This window comes from Manacus vitellinus, unplaced genomic scaffold (assembly GCF_001715985.3).
Source record: "Manacus vitellinus isolate BGI_N305 unplaced genomic scaffold, ASM171598v3 scaffold_23_pilon, whole genome shotgun sequence".
NCBI lineage: Eukaryota > Metazoa > Chordata > Aves > Passeriformes > Pipridae > Manacus > Manacus vitellinus.
This window is the reverse complement of record NW_021939718.1, coordinates 11601391-11621765: the sequence shown is the minus strand read 5'-3', so window position 1 is coordinate 11621765 and position 20375 is coordinate 11601391.

Here is a 20375-nt window from a genome sequence, read left to right as displayed (position 1 = left end):
TATTGAGGTGCTGGAGCAGGTCCAGAGAAGAGCAACGAGGCTGGTGAAGGGACCTGAATACAAGTCCTATGAGGAGAGGCTGAGGGAGCTGGAATTGTTTAGCCTGGAGAAGAAGAGGCTCAGGGGAGACCTCATCACTCTTTACGACTCCCTGAATGGAGGTTGTAGCCAGGTGGGTGTCAGTCTCTTCTCCCAGACAACCAGCAGTAGGACATGGGGACACAGTCTTCAGCTGTGCCAGGGGAGGTTTAGGTTGGATATGAGGATGGAATTTTTTACAGAGACAGTAATGAGGCATTGGAATGGGCTGCCCAGGGAGGTAGTGGATTCACCGTCCCAGGAGGTTTTTAAGATGAGACTGGATGTGGCACTGAGTGCCATGGTCTAGTAACCATGGCAGTGTTGGATCAAGGGTTGGACTTGATCTCGGAGGTCTTTTCCAATCCGGTTGATTATATGATTCTATGAAAAAAAAGACATAAAGATAACGGTCCCCTTAATAACAGAAAATGCACTTTTTGGTACATGTCATTGCAGATGCATAATCTGAATGTTTGCCTTAGATTAGAAAAAGAAAAAAGGTGGGAAGATTATTTATCATTTCACACATTTATCATTGTGACAGGGCCTGATCCAGGTGGACAGGTGCAGACTCCCTTTTCTTTCACTGGTAATTATACGAAGTAGAAATGATGGTCGGGAAAGAACCAGTATGATTTTTGGGTTTAAATCTGCACATAGTTAAAAGGCAGAATTGAACCTTACTGAATTTAAAAGGCAGATGTGTGCTCTAAATGTTGTGCTAGACTGGGGTCTGAACCCAAGTGAAAGCAACTAACTTTTATAAATCAATTATGTACACCCATAATATTAATATTGTTCTTCTCTCCATTCTGAGTAATTTTGTCCTTCTTAAAAATCACTTTGAGTGTTTGATTCAGAGAAATTCAGAGAAAACAAGCCTCAGTCACTGGCTCACAATCAAGTACACGGTGAATGCAGCTTGTGCAGTCCCTCTCTGGCTGCACAGGCAAATGAAAAAGATTGTGATCAGAAAGCTGAAAACTATGCTTGCTGGCTTAATTTTGGCATGGGATGACTCAAGAATTTACAATTTTGCAATGAAACCTTCATCTCAGACTGCTTAAAAGCTGGATGCGGGAAGGGAGAGGAGCGGAAATTGTGGTTCCAAGTTCACCTGCACTCCTCCGTGACTGTGACCCCAGCGCTGTCTCCATCTGGGTGGTAATCAGACAATATTCTTGGTCTAGACTGAACTAATGATTAAAACCAGACCTGAATTTCTCCTTTGAAGGAAAATTGTGTTATCCTTTATTAACTTGCAGTTATTAAAGCCACAAGGTACAAAGGAATCATTGAACTGAAACTATTTTTAGGCTCCAAGCTGTAAATGCTTTCCAAGACCAAGCTGTATGTGGGATAGTGTGGTAAATGTGGCTGTGTCTTTACTGAGAATTTAATTAAGAATCTACCCACCTAAGACTTACCATGGGAAGGTTTTTTCTCCAGACACTGAAGTCCAGAATGGCTTTGGGTGGTTGTTTACTGCCCATGGTGCCCACTGTCCATTGGGGATGTGCTTTGACCACTGCAATGAAGGACTGTTTATGACTGTGTTACAGCCATCTCTTCTTCTCCTTCCCCCCAGATTATGTCTCTGGTTGGTTCTGAGGTCCAGGTCTACCAAAGAGCTGAAGTTCATCCAGCATCTGCTGGAGTTTTAGTAGGTTTACTTCTCAGTTTGTTCTGGAGAACTGGGATATCTCTTCTTGGACTAAATTTAGAAGCCCACAGGTAAGGTTTTCCCATCCTTTGGGTAGTTTACAAAGAGGCTTCAGCTGAAACTGGATTTGTAGAATATGAGTCTTTGATCAGGAGCTGACATCCTGTGGGAGCAGGGCTGCATCACCCTCCAGGGATATTCCCCTATAATCAGGTGAGATTCAGATTACATATTCTAATTTTTTTTTTCACTGATAGAGTGGTCAGGCATTGAATAAGTCACCCAGGGAGGTGGTGGAGTCACTGTCTCTGGAAGTGTTCCAGAGACATCTGGATGTGGCTCTTGGGGACATGGTTTAGGGGTGATTACGGTGGTCCTGGAGTGAAAACTGGACTGGATAATCTTTAAGGTCTCCTTCAACGTTAATTATTCTGTGACTCTGTGAATATAGGAGCACATAGTTATAAAGAAAAACCAAACTACACTCCAGAGAGAATAGCACTTTGACATGTTTTTGTTTTGTTGTTTTTCTGATTAATTCCTTGCCCTGTCGCTGTTATGTTGAGACGGCCAAAGCAACATAGAATTCCAAAGCAGGGACAGGATAGCAAGAAGGCTGGAAGATTTTTATTGCAACAGGTTGCAGACATTTATACTTTTCACACAACACACATGTTAACTTACTATTAGTGCCTTCATGTGCACATACATCAGGTCATACACATGTCAATCTACTATTGGTGCTCTCATGTATAAATACATCAGGATTGGCTGCAAAATAGCAAACTCATGCTGACACAGCTTTTGTTGAGTCATCATGACCCAGCTAGAGTACAGGAAGTCCATTTTTGTCTTCCATCTTCTTCCTTTCTGAAAGTTGCCCACATTCCTCTACATGCTGTGTGTTCTCCTCCTTTCAGGGGTATACTGTAATCTGGTTTATGTCTATTGCTTCGTCAATAAGTGCCAGGCTGCTGACAGACCTACTGTGAACCCCAACATTGTCCAGCTTTTTTCCCACATCTCAAAAGGATCAGAAAATTTGAGGAACTTAAATTTTCCAAAATTTGGATGATTTCAGTTTTCTAATCGAGCAGGCATTACAGCAGTTACTTTCTTTTGGAAAGAAGAAAAGATAGGGAAGAAATCTAATATGAAGATTTGATTGTTCACTACATATTTGAGATCTTCCATGAAAATTATCTGCATATCCACTGTGCTTTGGGATAGCTTTAGTGTTGGGGGTAGGGTCTGAGGTGTGCCTGGGGCCGGGATGTCTCAGAATCAGCCGGTGGGAGATTGCAGCTGGCTGCTTTTATTTTTAAAGCGTATAAATAACTATGTAATGTTAATAAATTGCACACAAGCTTTATTCTCCTGCACATGAAAAATGATGGTGTTGCCCCGTAGCATCTCATGCTAGCAGGAAACACTTGAAAGACTTCCTGTCAATATTGATAACCTGAGAAATTTGTGTGACAGAGCAAATGTCAAAACCTGCTTGGAGCCTCATTCCTCAGCGTTATCCTTGGTGATGGGAAGAGGATGCTTGTATGAAATGCCTGTCAGACTGAATCAGCACAGCAGCTCTGTGAGAGTGCAGGGAAGGAGACAGCCTGTCTGACACACCATGCATTGTAAGCAAGGCTGAACCAGCACACAGAAAGGGACTCTTAGCTGTTCCAGTTTCAGGGTAGTGTGAAAAGTAACAGCGGAAACCACCTTCCCCAATGTTTTTGTAAATCTTTTGTTGGGCATTTTACCTGTTTCTTCACTTTTGCTCAGGTTGTCTCAGTTATTATTCCTCCCTGGTCATGGTTTTAGGATTCCAACTGGCCACTTGTCCTCTCAGTTTGGGTCACTTTCATTCTGCATGTTGGAAAATGTGACAAGGGCTCTCTGTCTGAACTGCTGTCACCCTCCCATGGCTGAGCATCCCTCCTGCCTGCACCTCTGCTGCCTCCTCCCTGCCTTCCTTTCTGTGGGAAAGGAACCTGTGCCCTCATCCAGGGCCCGAAGTCCAGATGAAGTATCAACAACCTTGGTTGAGACATCTGATCCACCTTACTTTTGCAGGCTGGGAGGTGAAGCATCCAAAACACACACTCTGAAGCTGGTGATCAAGTTTTCACACTGTCTCTTATGACATATTCTGGAGCAACAAAGCAGAGAAGAAGTGATGATGAAAGCTGAAAGTGTAATAATAATGGAGCTTAGCTGTCATGTTTAAAGCAAGAGATGAACACAAGACTAATGAGAAACAGAGTGGCCTGAGAGGAAGGGAGAAACAATGCCTGTACTGTGGGGGGAAACATGAGAAAGACAAGGAAGTTGCCGGCTACAAGAGTTTATTGCAAGGGAAAAAAAAACAAAACTAAAAAACCCAAACCCAACCATTTTGCAAACAATGACAAAAGAAGACTGTGTGTGCCAAATGGAGAGTGACAGTGACATCTCCTTGGACTGTGTGGTTTTCACTGCTTTGCACTGTGCTGGGGATGGAGGAGTGAAGTCATAAACTGGCTTGTCCAGATGAAAGTTTGTGTTGCACTGAAGCCTGGACTCAAGCATGCAAGGCTCCACACCTGGCAAAAGCTTGGCTGACAGCTTAATGGGGTTTAAAAACAGATTTATATTGGATAAGTGCTCCACGTTGCAGGAAAGCAGCTTCTGTATCCATCACTGCATGATATGTGGCCAAGGATGGGGCATGATGGTGTGGCTTCACAAATGAGACTTTAAAATCTCTTCTTAGTAGAAACCACTGCCTTTACCTTCAGCAAACATCTGGGATTGGAAAACAGTTATGAATTGCCATTTACAGGTGGAGTCCCAACGCTCACTGCAATTTGTAATTCTGCTGATGGAGCCTCTTACGACACAGACAGGAGAGGGAGGTGCAGGGACTCAGGATGAAAGAGGATGATCAAAGCAATTCCAGGTGACGGGCAGATAAATAGGTAGATAATGTGAATGTTAAGAACCAGTGTGTGATGGTCAGAATATACAAATCATACTCTCTGAAAGACCAAAAAACCATCTTTGTGCACTTTTTTCTTGTGGCCCTGTTCACCAGCTCTTAATAGGTATATCTTGCAGTGTGAGGGATCATCATAAAAGGGACAGGCTTGATGAATTCTTTATTGCTTTCCATAATCCTATAATATTTTGCCAGTTTCCTTATAGGTCTGTTTTTAATAGGTCTATCTCCTGAGCTGCAAATTTCCTTATGATGCTGGCATGGCTCCACACATGCCTGTTCCTTCCTCCTTCCTCCGTCACTCCGCTGTTTTCTGCTCAGAGCTGCAGTTCTCATGTCAGCCCTTGTCAGCTGCATTTCTTCCAGCATCTTTCTTTATCTGAGTGCCGTTGCCAGAGGTGTGTGGTGCCTGAGTTACTGCGACATGTCCTCAAAGGACATGGCTCTGAGCTGCTCTGGTCACTCTCTTCTTTGATCTCCTGCACTGTCAAACTGTTTTCACCCGTGATGGCCCTTGTCCATCAAACATGCTCTCCCTGTAAATACCTTCAGGCAGAAAACCCATTAGCAGATGGACTCCGTGACCTCCTCTAGAAAGCACTGAATTTACTGCTGTGTGTAGCATGCGGAAGTGAGGGAAGGTTTGTTTGTTCTGCTTTTTTTAAGATCTTCTGGGGGTTTTTTTTCTGTGAGGGTAGATTTCTTCATGCACGGAGGGAGGAATCATCTCTCCAGGTTGCTTTCTCCACCTGGTTATTGATTGCCCTCTAATTTAGTACCTGCTAACAAGAGGAAATCTATATTTCAAGGACCAAGCACTGACAGCATATGTTTCTTCACACATCCTGTTTGAATGTGTTCCTAGGACTGGAGTGAGATCTCACACTGAGGAGGCAGAGAGACATCTTTTGTTAGGGTGAAAGAGAAAAAAGTCCCTTGAGGGAGCTCTTTTCCATTGCAGCTGGACATACCTGAGAGATGCAAGCCAGGTGTGGGGCTGATGAACAGCCAGGCTGCCCACACGGAGGGCAAATGCAACTGCATGGACCTTGGATTTGTCCCATAAGACTGTGTGGGACACAGAGGTCTCAGAGCAATGCAGATATATGAGTGGAAAAGCCAGTGAGAGAGGCCTCAGACAGCCAAATCCACATTTGCAGTGCATTCACAAGGAAAAGGGTGAGAAACAGTCTTCAGGAAGAGTCCTAGCTGGAAGAAGTTTTGGAGTTTTTAACGGAAAAGTCTTGTCTCCTGCCGTTCAAACACAATGGGGGAAGGGAAATAGGGCTTTGTATATTCATTGCAGAAAAATAGGAATCCATCAGAGAAGTATCTGATTTCTCCATCAATTATTTCTCCCCAAATTTTGGTTAACTGCTCAGACTGAAAAGGGTGACAACGCTGCAGGATCATCCCACAGACCCAGCTTCCCCCAGTTACTGCACAGAGATGCTAACTTCATGCTCAGTGCCGGAGAGGTTTGCTTATCCACAGAGAAGACAGAAATTAACTTTTTTAACACTTTCCCCCCATTGCTTTGGGGATCAGATGGGTGATTCCTCTGAGTAAGACACCTCTGGCTGCTGTGGTTTCTTTCCCACCATCAGAGCAATGACCTCTCCAGCCTGGTGTCTGTAAAGTCGAGTGGAATTAGAAGATTTAATGACTGGTTTTTTTATTATGATGCCCTCCTCTCCTGTTCCATGAAAACATAGAAACTGCTAAAGCACTGACACAGCAAGTTACCTCTTTAAAAAAGAAAACTTACAGTTCAAACTGCGATGAACAGTTTGTTCTGTTGTCTGTTAAGAGATTTCTTAGTTGCAAAGTATTTCCAAAAGCTTGTTGACAAGACACAAGTGTTTATTAGGAGCGAAAACTATACCTAGAGTAGGTCAATCTCTGCAGGAACAGCAAAATCTCTGCAGAAACAGCAAAAATCCCCCAAACTGACACCAGTACGGCAGCAGAGGGCATCCGCAGCCTGCATTTGAAGGGAGGGGAGTGTTTGCTAGCAGAGCTCAAGAAGGCAATAATCCTTTAACCATTGCAGGAAACCCTTAGAACGTCCCTGTAACCCTGACAAGTCAGTGCAGCGAAGCATTTTATGCTGCTGTGTCTTCAAAAATAAAATATAAATAGGGACAAACAATGTCCTGGGACCAGAACTGAGTGGGCAATCTCTAAAGGCAGAGATAAACCAGGCAGGTCACTCTGCTGCGCCTCCCTCTCCAGCTGAGCCCAGGGGTTTGCTCTGGATTAAACAAAGCCATGTGCTGTTTACAATGTGGTTTGAGTTTGTGCTCACAGAGGTTTGCAGTGCCCCCGTGGAACAATAGCTCGTTGAACAGGGCAAATGGGGAGCAGCCTGTGAACAATGAACAAACAGCGAGAGGGAGCTGGATTGTTTTAATTCCCATCCAAAACCCAAGCCAATGGGTTTCTCAATGGAAAATAAAAAGCTTATGAAGCTGCTGGTACATTGTCACCATTCAGCATCCTGGAAATTGGATTCAGACTTTTGGGAAGATTCTTGGACCAGTGGATGGAGCAACACTGGACGGTGCCAACCTTCCCTTGCACTGTGGCCTCTGCTGTTTCCTTTAAGAGATTTTGCCACAAATGGAGGTTTCTAAGATGGCTGCACCCAGAGACATTTAGAAATCTGCCCCACATGTCTAGCTCTGAGTAGTGAGTCTGGGGAAAACAGAAACAAAGAGCACTGGATCATTCCTGTGCCGTAAACACTTCTTGCATTTCACATCCTCTAAATTAGGATAAAACCAGACCATTTCAGCATCCATGTATTCCACTTGGGTATATAACAGTGTTTCTGCAGCCTGAGGGCAGGTTTTTTTCACCAATACGGAGATGAAAAACCTTGATGTGCACCTAAAGGCAACGAAATTCTTCTTGAAAGAGAGTGGTGACTGTGGCTCTTTGTTGTTATAGATTTACCCTACTCTTTGGGATATGAGGCAGTTTCCTCTTTGCCTTTCTTTTTCCTTCATTTCAGAGAGCAGAGAAAGAGAGGGATTGCAAGAATATTGAACCCAGTGTAAAAACAAAGAGGCCTTAGCACCTTTTTTTTTTAAGAGGTGCTTGTATTTCTTCTGATTTTAAATCTCCCAGAAACTTATATTTTAACTGCAAGGGTGATGCTTAGCAAGGAGAAACAAAGGAAGAGAAAACCACAGATACAAGTGAAAGAAATGGTGCCTGAAATGCTAACTAAATGTCTCCACAGTTCAAAGGAGCTTGCAAAGGCGTGGGCATTGCCCTTACATTTCCCATCTCAGGATCTCATTTATCACCAGCTCCATTTCCAGCTGGAGGCTCAGAGCTGCTTTCCCAGGAACTGTGGGTGCCGTGGGGTGTAGGAAGCTCAGTTAACCCTGCTTAGTGTGCATGTGCAGCCTGGCTCTCTCACACGTGTTGGCAAACACAGATCACAGCTCCAGGAACACCCCTTTTAGATGTGGCAGCTCAGGACCACACCAAAAAACCCTCAAGTCCAGGCTGCACTGTTTCATTCCCAGAAGACCTCTTATGCCAAGTGGAGCTCACTTTAAAGCTCTCTACAAGTCCCTTGCACCAAGGCTTCCGTGGGACTGCGAGAAACAACTGTCTCCCAAGCCACCAGCACCAGCCCTGCTGGCACGAGCTTCTCTCACAGGTGTTGGGCTGCCACTGCTCCTGCTCTTGGCTCAGCCCCAGACCACAGCTGTGAGAAGAGGGTCTGAGGCACTCCAAGTGTGCAAGGGCTGGTGCACTGGTACTCAGATAAAACACTCAATTTCTGGGGTTTTCATCAGGAAGGAATAAAGGCAGATGTTTAACCAAGGGCTGACAAGAGTTGCTCCTGAATTCTGGTAGATCTTCCTTGGACATAGACTGGCTTTACATCATCAGGGCATGTGTGCACTTGGTTACTCTCCAGATACAAAGAGACCTTCAGTTTTTTTGGAACACATGGGAAAGATTATAACAGCGTGAAAATGTGGGAAGGGAAGGAAGCAGAGCTCAGAATATTTTCCAGAGGTGTGGATAAGTGAGAAGATTTCATGCCATTCGGTCAGTCACTACCTTTTAACTGTGCTGGAAAACAAAGCACCAGTAAAGTGAAAGTGTTAAGTTTAAACTCCTTTCCAGAAAGGTGAATTTATCCAAAGGGGAATTTTTTCTTCTGGAAGCAAAGATCAGTAATAACTTTTTGGAGGAATTATCCAGCTCCTATTGTTGAGCTGAGCTTTCTTCCTTCCTTTCGTCATTATCTTCTCCCAGACATTCTCTTTGAAGACTCTCTGGAAAGATTTCCCCAAATGAGCTCTTCAAAAGAGGTTTCCCATGGATAATTCTTGCTGGCTCATGAGTATGTTATAGAGGGTTAATTGGTAGGATTTATTGCTTCTATGTAAGTTAAGGTATCAAGTAGAAGCCAGGTTTTAAACAAATTTTCATAATGCCCTTTCATGTTTTAATGTAACCAACCAATCAGATTATAATTGGAGGATATGAATACCGCCTAAACTTTGGGGAAAATAAATCTGTCTCCTGGATTTAAGGTCCAGAGCAATAACTGCAAGGTGGTAACAGTTTGGAATACAGAAGAAAAGATTAGGCTTACATCCACAGCTCTGCTGAGGTTGTTCTCCTCCCAGAAGAAGGGCAGTGCTTTCTGAACTGTGGATAGTCTCTTTGCTTATTTTGACCTCCCATCTTGACAAGCAAATTGGTCTCATTTCTGAATTATCAAGACTGAGGCAGGGTGTGCCCTGGAGTATTTTTAACAAGAAAAAAAAAGGAAAAAAAAAAAGAAGAAAAAAGAAAAAGAAGAAAGGAAAAAAAGAAAAAAAGAAGCAAAATAGTAAGAGAAATAAATCAAAGTACTCCTTACATTATGCTGGCCTACTATTTTTTTCTAGGAACAACACTGTGGATACAAATGGATTACCATATGATGTTGAAATATCGTGAATATGCTGACATCTCATTGTTTTGCTCAGGAAGGAGTTTGTCATTGTTACAAAAAATGTAACATGACTGTTTCAAAGCTAATTGAGTATGTTGCAAGAATTTTTAAATTCCCAAGTGAACCAACTATGGTCAATAAACAACCATATCTCCTTGTCTGGAAAGGGCTTTACATTGGATAGTGGGAGAACCTCCAGAGGACTGGTAAGTATTTATTCGGGGTGTGAGATTAATGCCATGGCCAAGCTCAAAAGAACCAGTGAGAAATCAGGGCAGTGAGAGATCAGCCTGAGCAGTTTTGCAAGGAAGGAAGCTGATATGGAAACCCCCTCTTTTCCCAGCCCTCATTATCTCAGAGAGTAGTTCTGGATGGGGTTCAAGGAGGCTGGTTTTGGCAGTCACCAAATCTGAGTAAGAAGGACTTTTCAATGTGGTACCATTAATTACAACCCCATGATCTCATCACCATGGCAGCAGGGAAGCAGTCACACACCCCCAAAAATAAGTGTTTTTCCTTGGTAATGGAAGAGGTGGTTCTGGCTTAGGACATATTGCAGTATGCAGAGGTGGCTGCTGTTTTTGCTGTATCCCTGAGAGCAAAACCATGGCCTGAAGGTGTGGAAAGATCTCTCTTGAGAGCCCCTTCCAGGCTTACCAGGGATGGGTTTAAACAACTGTGTGAAAGCTGGGGCTCTTGGACATGCCAAGGAAGCAAAACTTCAGAGAAGTCTTTAAGGGTTTGGGGTTAAATGGAAGCCTTGTTAATTCCAACAACTCACAAAAATGCCCTGAATTTATCTCTATCTCTGCTGGGAATCTTGCTACATGATTGTAAGTCACTGAAAAAAGCAGTGATTAGAAGTATAGGCCGATAGATTTATCCTTTGTAATGAAATTCTCAGATGAATGAAACTCTTCTCTTTGGGTTTGTGAGGGCTTAGAGCTGATCTTGTTCCCATATGCACCAGAGTTGTCTGGATGTGTGTTGAAAGGGCTCAGTAAGTGTGGTTGGGCTCAGGGGGCTGAGCGTCACTTGGTTATGATTTCCCAGGGCCTGCAGCAGGTTTCTGCCAGTGTCAGTGCACAGGCTCAGCCTGATCCGTTATCCCTGCCAAGTGGCACTGGGCTCCGTGTCTGTGGCAGAGGGAACCTGATCCCTGTGACATACCAGACTGGTCCCAGCCTGGTGGCAATGAGAATATCCTCTGATAGGCAGATGTGAGTCCTCCTTCAGTGTCTCTCTGGCTTCATGCTGCCTCTCCAGAGCTCTGCTGTCTCTGTGTAGAGGGCAGTTTCGTCCCAACCATATCCTGGGATGGAGCTGAACTCCTGCTCCTTTCCCTTCTCTGGTTTAACTTGTGTGTTGCCTTCCTTTAAAAGTAGTATAAAATTCTCACCCCTTATGGTACTTTTGTGCTTTTCCAGGTGCCCAGATCTACCCATGTGTAATAGGGAGAGTTTGGAAGGATGCTGAGATTGAAACCAGAACACTGTTGAAAGCTCAAAAAACCCCAATATTTATTACAAAGAAGTGGCCAAGTAAACAGGAACCTGAGAGAAAGAGAAAAATGAGGGAGTACAACACCCTACTCACTCAGGTGTCACTTACGAGGTTATCTTACCAACTCCGAATGCCAAAAAATCCTCTGTAGCAGCTGTGTTCTCGGACATGAGCTCACACATAGTGGGCGTCCCCGCAAAAGGCAATGTTGTCCTTTGATGTGAAGCTTGCATTTTTTTGTTCTATCCTCTCTCTAGCATGAGCTATCTGCTTTCTGTCCAATTAATTAGTGACATCTATGTGGGCAGGTGTGGCCAGCACCACCCAGCTAGAGGCCTTCAGTCCCTCCCCCTGTTATGCAAGTGGCATCTCTTCTGTACATGCGTGGGTATTTTGGAATTTCCCCCTCGCTTGCGCATTATACCTCAGGGGTGTTTTCTAAATGAGTCTGGGGGCTTACTTCATCCTCCTCCTCTTTGCTTTCTCCTTCAAACGCCCTTTGAAGGCAGTCAGCCAATAATAATTAATTAGAGTTTGTACCAAACTCTTCCTTCAAGGACGAAGTTCCCGTTTATCAGTGCTTGTTTTCTCATAACTTGGCCGGAAAAATACAAACTGTCACAAGTGGCTAGGCCAAACAGACCAAAAGTATCAATGTCTAATTAAGCCCTGATACACCGTATTGAACTGGAGGCACTCTTTAGAGGGTCAATGGGACACAAGTGAATCCTGCAAACATCCTGGTTTCTATTACACATTTAGAAGGTGCTTTGAGTAGGTTTTACTCACTCTTTCACAATTATATCTAACTCTCCATATTCAAAGCATGCTTAAATCACCAAGTTGGGACTGTATGCATGCTACTGGAAAATACCAATGCTTGGACATCAACAGGAATGACCAGTCCCTTCCTATCCTCATTTGCAGGGATTTCATTTGAATGCGCTCCTGCATCCCTGGCAGATGCTCTAATGGCTGGACTATTCGTTATTCAAAGTGGGTTTCTCTCATAGAAAAAAAAAAAAAAAGAAATCCCATGACTAGGCTTGTAAGCTCATGGCTATAACCCAACACATTGTGTTTTTGTTCGGAGTTGAGCAGCTCCAAAAGACAGAGAAAACAAAACAAATAAACAAAGACAAACCAAGGACAGCTAGGTGCTCATCTGGGATATGAATCCAAGATGCATCTTCCCAGCACTGGCTCAAAGTGCATCTCTGATATCCCTTTGGATTTCTCTAACCTTGGGTGCTTTGAGACTTAATTTTCTGGGTGGACAAAAAACAACTCCAAAATTTTTCTCTGGTTTCATGGTCCCAAAGAAAGGGAACACATTTCTGGCCAGAGAGACTGCAGGAGTTTCTTGCTGATTCTTCTCACTGTAGGTTGGGCTTTTAAGGGAGGTTGTTTCTAGGTAGGAGATGGTCATCTCTAGAGAGGATCAAAGGGAGGATGCCTTTTCACTGCAGGTTTTCAAGATGTGATTGATCAGAGTGCTGGATAATCTCATAGAGGCTCCCTGTCCCTCAGCAGGTTGGATTTGGTGATGTTAAACACATCACCCTCCCAGCTTGGCCTGTTCTGTGATTCTATGATAAAATGCATCCAAAGAGATAGAGGAAAATCCATCTTTGGATCTTTCTTAAGTGGTCCTGCAAATAAATGGACAACTTGGGTATCTTAAATGAGTCTGCAATGTATTTTATCCTGCTAAAAAGCTGGCTGCTGTGACACTTTGTAGGGTGAAGCTCTGGATGTACAGGCTGAACCAACTCAGCTAAGCCAGTCAGAAGGTACTGATCTTAATTCAATTGCCTTTTGTGGACTCTCTTAAATCAGTTCATAGTTGCTGTCTTTTGGCACATGTTAAATCAGAAATAAATGTTAAGTCAATAAATAGTCCTTCCTTGACTAGAATAATTCAGCTTTTTGGAGGGAGACACTTATGTGCTTTTTCAGTGCCTAAGAAAACAGAGCTCTTATCTTTGCTTAAGTAACAATTATAACCTAAGATTGTTTATTGACTGCATTTACCCAGTTGTTTCCACTCTGATGGACATAGATCTCTACAGCTTGCCTGTATAGGTGGATCCTGGATCACAGGGCACTGTGATCCTGGATTCAGGATCCTAGATTCCTGCTTCAAACAACAGAAATGTTGATAGCAAATGCAGGATAACATACATCAAATAGGGGACACAGGAACTAATTAATTTCTTTACTTGATGTGACCACTTTAGTGAAAAAAAAGCCTATTTATGGGTAACAGTAATGACAAAGAACAAGTGTTGAGGGTCATGGTTTTTGTCCTGTGGCACAACCTCTGTGGTTGTCCCGTTCTTTGGTTTTATGCCAATCTGAATTAATTAGACTGAAGCTGAAAGCTGAAAGTGAAGTAAGATGATATTGAACTGTGAAAATAATACTTAGCAACCTATTCTGGGGGAGTTTCTGCTCATTCTTGGGCTGAAGCTGAAATAGATGACAGTAGTTTCACTGGCTCTGAACTCAAAAATTGCAACTGACAGCAAAATCTGTTTCCATATTCCGTTTTTCTATTTAAAATGTGTCGGAAAAGTCAGTGAATTCCTATCCTTATGATTAATAGGTAGCAACACTTCTGTTTTATGGAAACTAAATGGCTACAGGAGACATCAGAGTGAGGACTATCAGAACATGGAATAACGGCAGAATAGCTGTACCTAAACCTCATCTATCTGAGTGAGCTTGGTGTTGAGTTGGACTGTTGTGATAGGTTCCTCAATTAGAGATATTGGCCTTCCAATACTTTGAGCTTTTTTCTAGTGGTGGTGGGGTTTTTTTGTTGGTTTTTTGTTTTTTTGGGGTTTTTTTTGTGTGCTCTTGGAGGTAATTTTTAGCTTATAAGTCAAATTGTAAAAAGTTGTTGAATGGAGTTGCAAAAATGAAAAATACACATGAAAGCAGAACTGGGCCCTTTGTTTTACTTTGGTGGCTTGGGGTGGCAGTGAAAGTTGAAGGCAGTTCCTTTAATAACATATTTAAATGCTTTGTTCTGCAGTTGACTTTCATACAAAAGTAATAAAAAGAAATAAGGTAAAGATGAGGACAGCAGTCTTCCCTTAAGTAAGGTTTTATTTCACTGATGAGGTAAACTCAACTGACATAAAGAATAGCTTAAATCTGCCAACTACATGCTGATGTTGGCTGGTTCTGCCTTTCCTTCAGCCACTGCTATAATGGAGATTAAGTCACCTTCCATGTTTTCCTGTATTGCACACGGGGATCTAAGCAGGAGAAATAGGATGAAAACAGGAAAGTGGGGGTGGTTGTAGTGGACCTGTATGGAAAGAATTGAAATCCAGCGTATTCGGGACATTTAAAACTGGGTGTTACATCATATTAGTGCAAGAATGATATGCCATAATTGTCAGGGAGTAAGGAAAACATTTGGCATTCCTGCAACTCTCAAAAGAGGATCATGTTTGAGAAGATTAATGGTCTCACCAAGCCTCAGACAGCAGCTGACATGGTCTCTGGTGGCTTCAGAGAACCACCAGTGGATGGTGGATCATCCAAACAGAAGAATAGGTGGGTTTGTTTTCCTTTAAAAGGCTAATTAAAGGGTTTAAGAGACTCAGGGTTGCAAGAAAGCAAAAGGCAAAGCAAAAAGCAGTCGCTTATTCATCCGCTGTAAATCCAAGAGGATCTGGAAAACAGACAGATCTGTCACACTGGTCTGACTACAGGGAGCAAGAGATGTATGAACATGGTTCCTTCCAGGCTCCAGGAAAACCAATTTTTTTCTTCTGTTAGTAGCATATTTGGCCACTAAGAAAAATGCAATAACCCTACCCATTGAGTTTTAAGAGTTTTTGTTTTCTTCCTCTTTTCCCGCCCGTCCCCCCCTCCCCCCAAGACTTCAGGGACTATTCTATTTGAGGAGCTTGCCTGAAGACTTTTCACAGGCTTGAATCCTGTGGAAAATTTATTGTCATTAAAAAAAGGCAGGGAGGAGAGTGAGGTGGGGGTAGAAAACCCAAAACAACAAACCATGAGTTTTCTGCCAAAGCCTTTTCCAGATTTATTTTTCTGCTTCATCTTTCATGTCAAAATCCCTCTCTGTGGTTATACATCTATTTTAGTGGTTTTACTTGTCAGTGTTTTGTTTTTGTAGCTGCTCTGGATCTTTTAGCTTAGAAACTGTTGTGCTGTTTGTTGATAGAGAAGGAATGGCATTGGGAAAGGCAGTGATGTTACATTTGGAGATGCTGCAATTAAGAGCCCAACTCCTCTCATAAATAGTGACTAGAGCAAAGACTGGGATTTTCAAAAGGCAGCAGTTGTGACTTCCCAGCTCCAGATGTTGATCACTCATCTATCAGCTGACAAGGGATGTCCAGATCCCACTGGGAAAACTGGAATGCAAATGTTTATTTAAAGGTGTTTTCTGAGGGTGTCCCCAAAGCTGCAGCCCTGGCAGAAAAGATTAGGGGGAGCAAACACCACATACTGGGCTAGGTTCAAACAGGTTTTCTCCTCCAGGAGGGCTTTGCAGAACTGTATTGGGTTACCAAGAGAAATCTTCCCTGGGGATTGCTAAGAAGTGGAAGGTCAAAGCCACTTTGGAGTTGGTCTAATGCTGGTGATGTCTCTTGGAGCAGGAGGATGGGCTGGAGACACAGAGTCTCTTCCAGCCAAGGGTGCTGTGATTGTATAGGGGGGGCTTTTAAAAAAAATAAAATTACACAACAGGGGTGAATGAAATGGTTTTTATTCTGCATGGAGATGCTTTGTCTTTTGGTTATGGATTTTGGGCTCAGGAGAAAGGGTATCATGCAATCTGCAAAAGGAAGCTCAGAATGGGAGGTTTATTCAGTGAAGAAAGGGAGGACGGAGAAGCTGGAACCAGATGATCTTTACAGTTCCTTCCAACCCATACCATTCTGTGATTCCATGATATAGGGAACACTCTTCTTACATGGATGTTTAACATGTCTTTAGTTTTTCCAGCTGCATTTCAGCTGCTGAGAAACCTGCTAAAACGGACAGTTATTTTTTACACTCTGGCATACCCCATGTGAATAATCAAGAAGAATGTGCCCTTTTTTTCCCCAAGAAAGGATTACTATGAAATAATCGTGCAATTGTGTTGATGTACAAAGATGAATAGAACTCTCTCCATGAGATCAGATGCCCAAACTTAACAGAAAGAAATACTGGAGCTCTACATTCCTGCAGTTCATTGCAGTGGAAAAACTTACGCTGACAAAGACAATTGATGTTTTCTGAAGAGGACAAGTAAATTTATTGGAGGAGATACAAGCAAAACTGGGCAGAGTTAAAGAAGAATAGTGATTCACAAAGTCTGTCAGCATTTTTTCCCCTGTGTCTCAGGGTCTGTTCACAGCTGTGGGACAAGAGTGATTACATTTTAGTGCATTACAAGTGGTTGAGCAGAAAGTGACAAGGATTTTTGAGAACATGGAAATATGTGTCTCTGATGAGCGACTGAAGAGGCTGAGATAGTTTGTGATAGAAGAGAGTGAATAAAGAAATTGTAAAAGGTCTTAATAGGACCAGCAGTTTTGGAGAAGAGATGATAACTATCATTCTCTCATTCATGCAATACAGAAAAAGGAAGGCATTAAATATTGAAACTGCCAGATTTTAACTTTGCACACAAAAACCAGAGACTTTTGCAGTGACTCATTGGCACTGGACACTTTTAAGTCTAGAGATCAGAAAAAATCAAAGGTCAGCCCTGTAAAAAGAATATTTGGAGACAGATGCTTCTGACAAGACTACTAAGTCTCTTGAGGTTTTAAATTAATCTTTAATGTCTTGCAATTAATAAGACACTTTTACTCAGCAAATCACCTATCCTGGCCCTGTGTAACAGATTGTGACTTTTCTTTTTAAGCATTTGGTGCTTGTCAAATCCATTACAGCAAGAAAATTCTGGGTCTTATATGTCACTGTGTACCTCTGACTTCATTGTACTTTTGGGGGTTTTCACTTCAATGGAAACATGGATTATTTGAATTGTAGTTCATTTAATAGTGATTTTTAAATGCAACAGCTTGAATGTTGTCTCCTGCTTTGTTTTGAAATCTTCCATGGATTATATCCACTAAGCAGGTGTGTTTATACTTTAGTTCTGTCTGTGGTGCATTCCCAGTTACTGTTTTGTACTGGGATGAGTTTACAGATGGCTGTAGATGATGGGTTGGCTTTATGTCCACCCCTCCCACCCTTTACCTTTTAAGTTGTGCAGTTGAGTTATTGAAGTGGGGGTTGAGTTCCACAGGCTGTTGGTAGCTGTGGTTTGATTGTAGCACAAGGGCTGGTTGCCTGGGGGTGAGTTGTAGGAAGGCTTTTCTTACAGAAGGATTTTATGGCTTCATCTACAAATAAGAAAAACAAACACAACAATAGTACCTGTGCATTGACAGTGAAAACCCATCATGCATTGGACAGGGTGGTGATGTATGATTAAATCACAGTCTATCTACCGCTGAAAAATGATGTAACAGCATCCACCCAACACACAACTCTCCAAGGAGCACAAAAATTTAATTTATGTCATGGAAGGTAATTAATTTCAAGCTCTAATAGCCCTGGTCTGTGCCTCCAGATAGGCCACAGAGAAGTGGTGATGCTCTTCTCCCTCCTTCCCTTTCCCTTTGCAGATTTACAAAAATGTGCTCAATAGCAGACAGATTTTCAGGCTGAAATTTCCACAGCCAGCCACTGCTGACAGGGATAGAGATTGGGGAGCAGAGCTGGGCCTGACAGCTTTATAATCCAGTTGTGTTGAAATGTATAATTGTGAGCTCTGTTATTTAGAAGAAATTCCTCAGTTTGACTTAGAAGAGAAGATTTATGGTGAAAAAAAGATGAAATGTCAACATCTGAGAAGACAATGGATGTAGGTAACACACTAGGCTCACTGTCTGCTCCTGCATAAATGAGTTATCACCATTTATGGTGATAATGTCTTCAGCTGAGCTCCACATCAAAGCAATATCCAGTGGGGCTCACACACAGGCAGTTGCTCCCCTTCTCAAAAACAGGAAGAAGGCAGAAAGATTCTGGGGCCTTTTGCGGAAAATTTTATCCAGCAATTTGGCATCCAAAGTGGAACTGGTGGGACAATGCACAAGCATAAGGGTTTACTATGGTGTGCTCTGGATCAGCCTTGCAGTGTGACGCCAGATCTGGGTCTGTTTGCCCTCCAGGAACAGTCAAGCAGAGTCTCTTTATCTCACCAGGTCAAACTACCTGGCTGAAAACAGGGAAGGGAAACCTCTGAAGTGGATTAATCTCAGTTTTTCACAGCCATTGCACGTCACTCACTCCTGTAAATGTGTCAAGGTGACAAGAGGAGGATTCAGCCTCTGTTTCACTGGTAGTGAATGGTTCTTAAGCAGGTCTTGGCTCCTATGAGGGAAAGGGGAACTAAAAGAAATCTCTTTTCTATGTGCTTCTAGATACTTTTGATCACTAACAAACTATAATTTTCTGAAATTCCTTTTGCATATATACCTCTGTACCTTTGTGGATATCTATCTGTCTGTCTATTAATTTACCTGTCTATCTGCATCCCTCTGTGTGATTATGGACTGGCAGTCACTCCTCACTCCCTGGTGGTTGGGCATCATTACTGTTGCATCCCTGTAATAAGGACATTGTCAATTTTATTAAAAATATATTACAAGACAGCTCTGAAATCCATTAGTCCCTGAAGCCCCTGAAGATTTGCTTGAGCACACAGCGCATCTGGAATGTCAAAATGGTCCTTGGAGATGCACAGGCTAATAAACCAGGCAGGACACATATCATCATCATGATTATATATATTCCCCCATGAAATACAACTGTACAACTGTGATTGGAGGCAGGAAGTTATCAGCTGGAAACAGCTGTGCTGCCGAAACACTGGGTGGCAGAATATGTAAATATTAGCAGAGATACCCCAAAATTAACTGTGCCTGTATTTATATGTGTTTTGTTGCCAGCTGAGGCAGCTGTCAAGAGGGTTGACTTTGGGGAAATGGATGTGAGTTAGGAATTGCAGAGTTTGAAGCCTTTATGTTCGTTTTGCTTGTCCATTAGCACTTAAAACATGTACTCAGAGTATTCATCAGAACATACAAAGGCCTGTGCCGTGGAAAGCCACTTCAAGTGCTGCAAGTTAATATTTTAAAGCTGTCTTTCAAATAAAGGAGGAACCATTTACTTTGGGGCAGACTGATTCTGAGCAGGTTTTCTTGTAAGGGAAGTCCTCATTTACTTCAAGGACTTGGTGAATCACCAAAATACCCTTCTCTTCACAGATTAAAGATCTATCCTCATTAAAACACACTCTATGCAAAGACTAATTGCACAGACCATGCATTAAGATTTCACAAATCTGCTCCTGCCCTTCTTTCTTCTTCATTGGTCTCAATGATCTTAGAGGTCGTTTCCAACCTTAATGACTCTACGATTCTATAAGCAGGATTTGTGTTCTCCTCAGCTCTGACACTTTCACTACTGTCTTAAAATCTCCGCCTCTACTACAAGTACCCATGGGATGGTCATTCCACCTCAAAAAATTCTTCAGTGTTTCAATATTTCCTTTTATTGTGAGTCAGACAAACATTCTGAGGATTTTCTGTACAGATCAATGCTAGAAAAAATACCTTGGAGTGTTTAAAACACTTCATTTTGCCTACCTGATTTCCTTTCAGCTAATTGCACTCTGATAATTTCAAAGCGCGGTCCTCCAGTGCGGCCAAAGGTTTTCATCTGTGTGTGTGTTCTTCCACTCTAGAGCCCACTTGGCTTTATGAGGAATTCAGAGCCTGGTTCTGCTGAGGGAGAACAAAAGCCCACAATGAACTCCAGAATGTATGTTGGGATAATTATACCCCTGTCTGAACTGAAAAGCAAAAAAAAAAAAAAAGCCCAGCTGCCTTCTTATTCCCACTCCTGCCAGACAGCTTTTGCTGACAAGTAGTTGGCCATTGGAGGGGTGGTAGGTGAGGTGCACGACTGAGTGCTGTCAAACTGGATGCTGACAGACTGCATGAGCTTCCTTCCTCCTTCCCTCCCTCCATTCCTCCCTCCCGCCCTCCTTCCTCTCTCCCTTCCTTCCTTCCTCCCTCCCTCCCTTCCTTCCTTCTTTCCTTCCTTCCTTCCTTCCTTCCTTC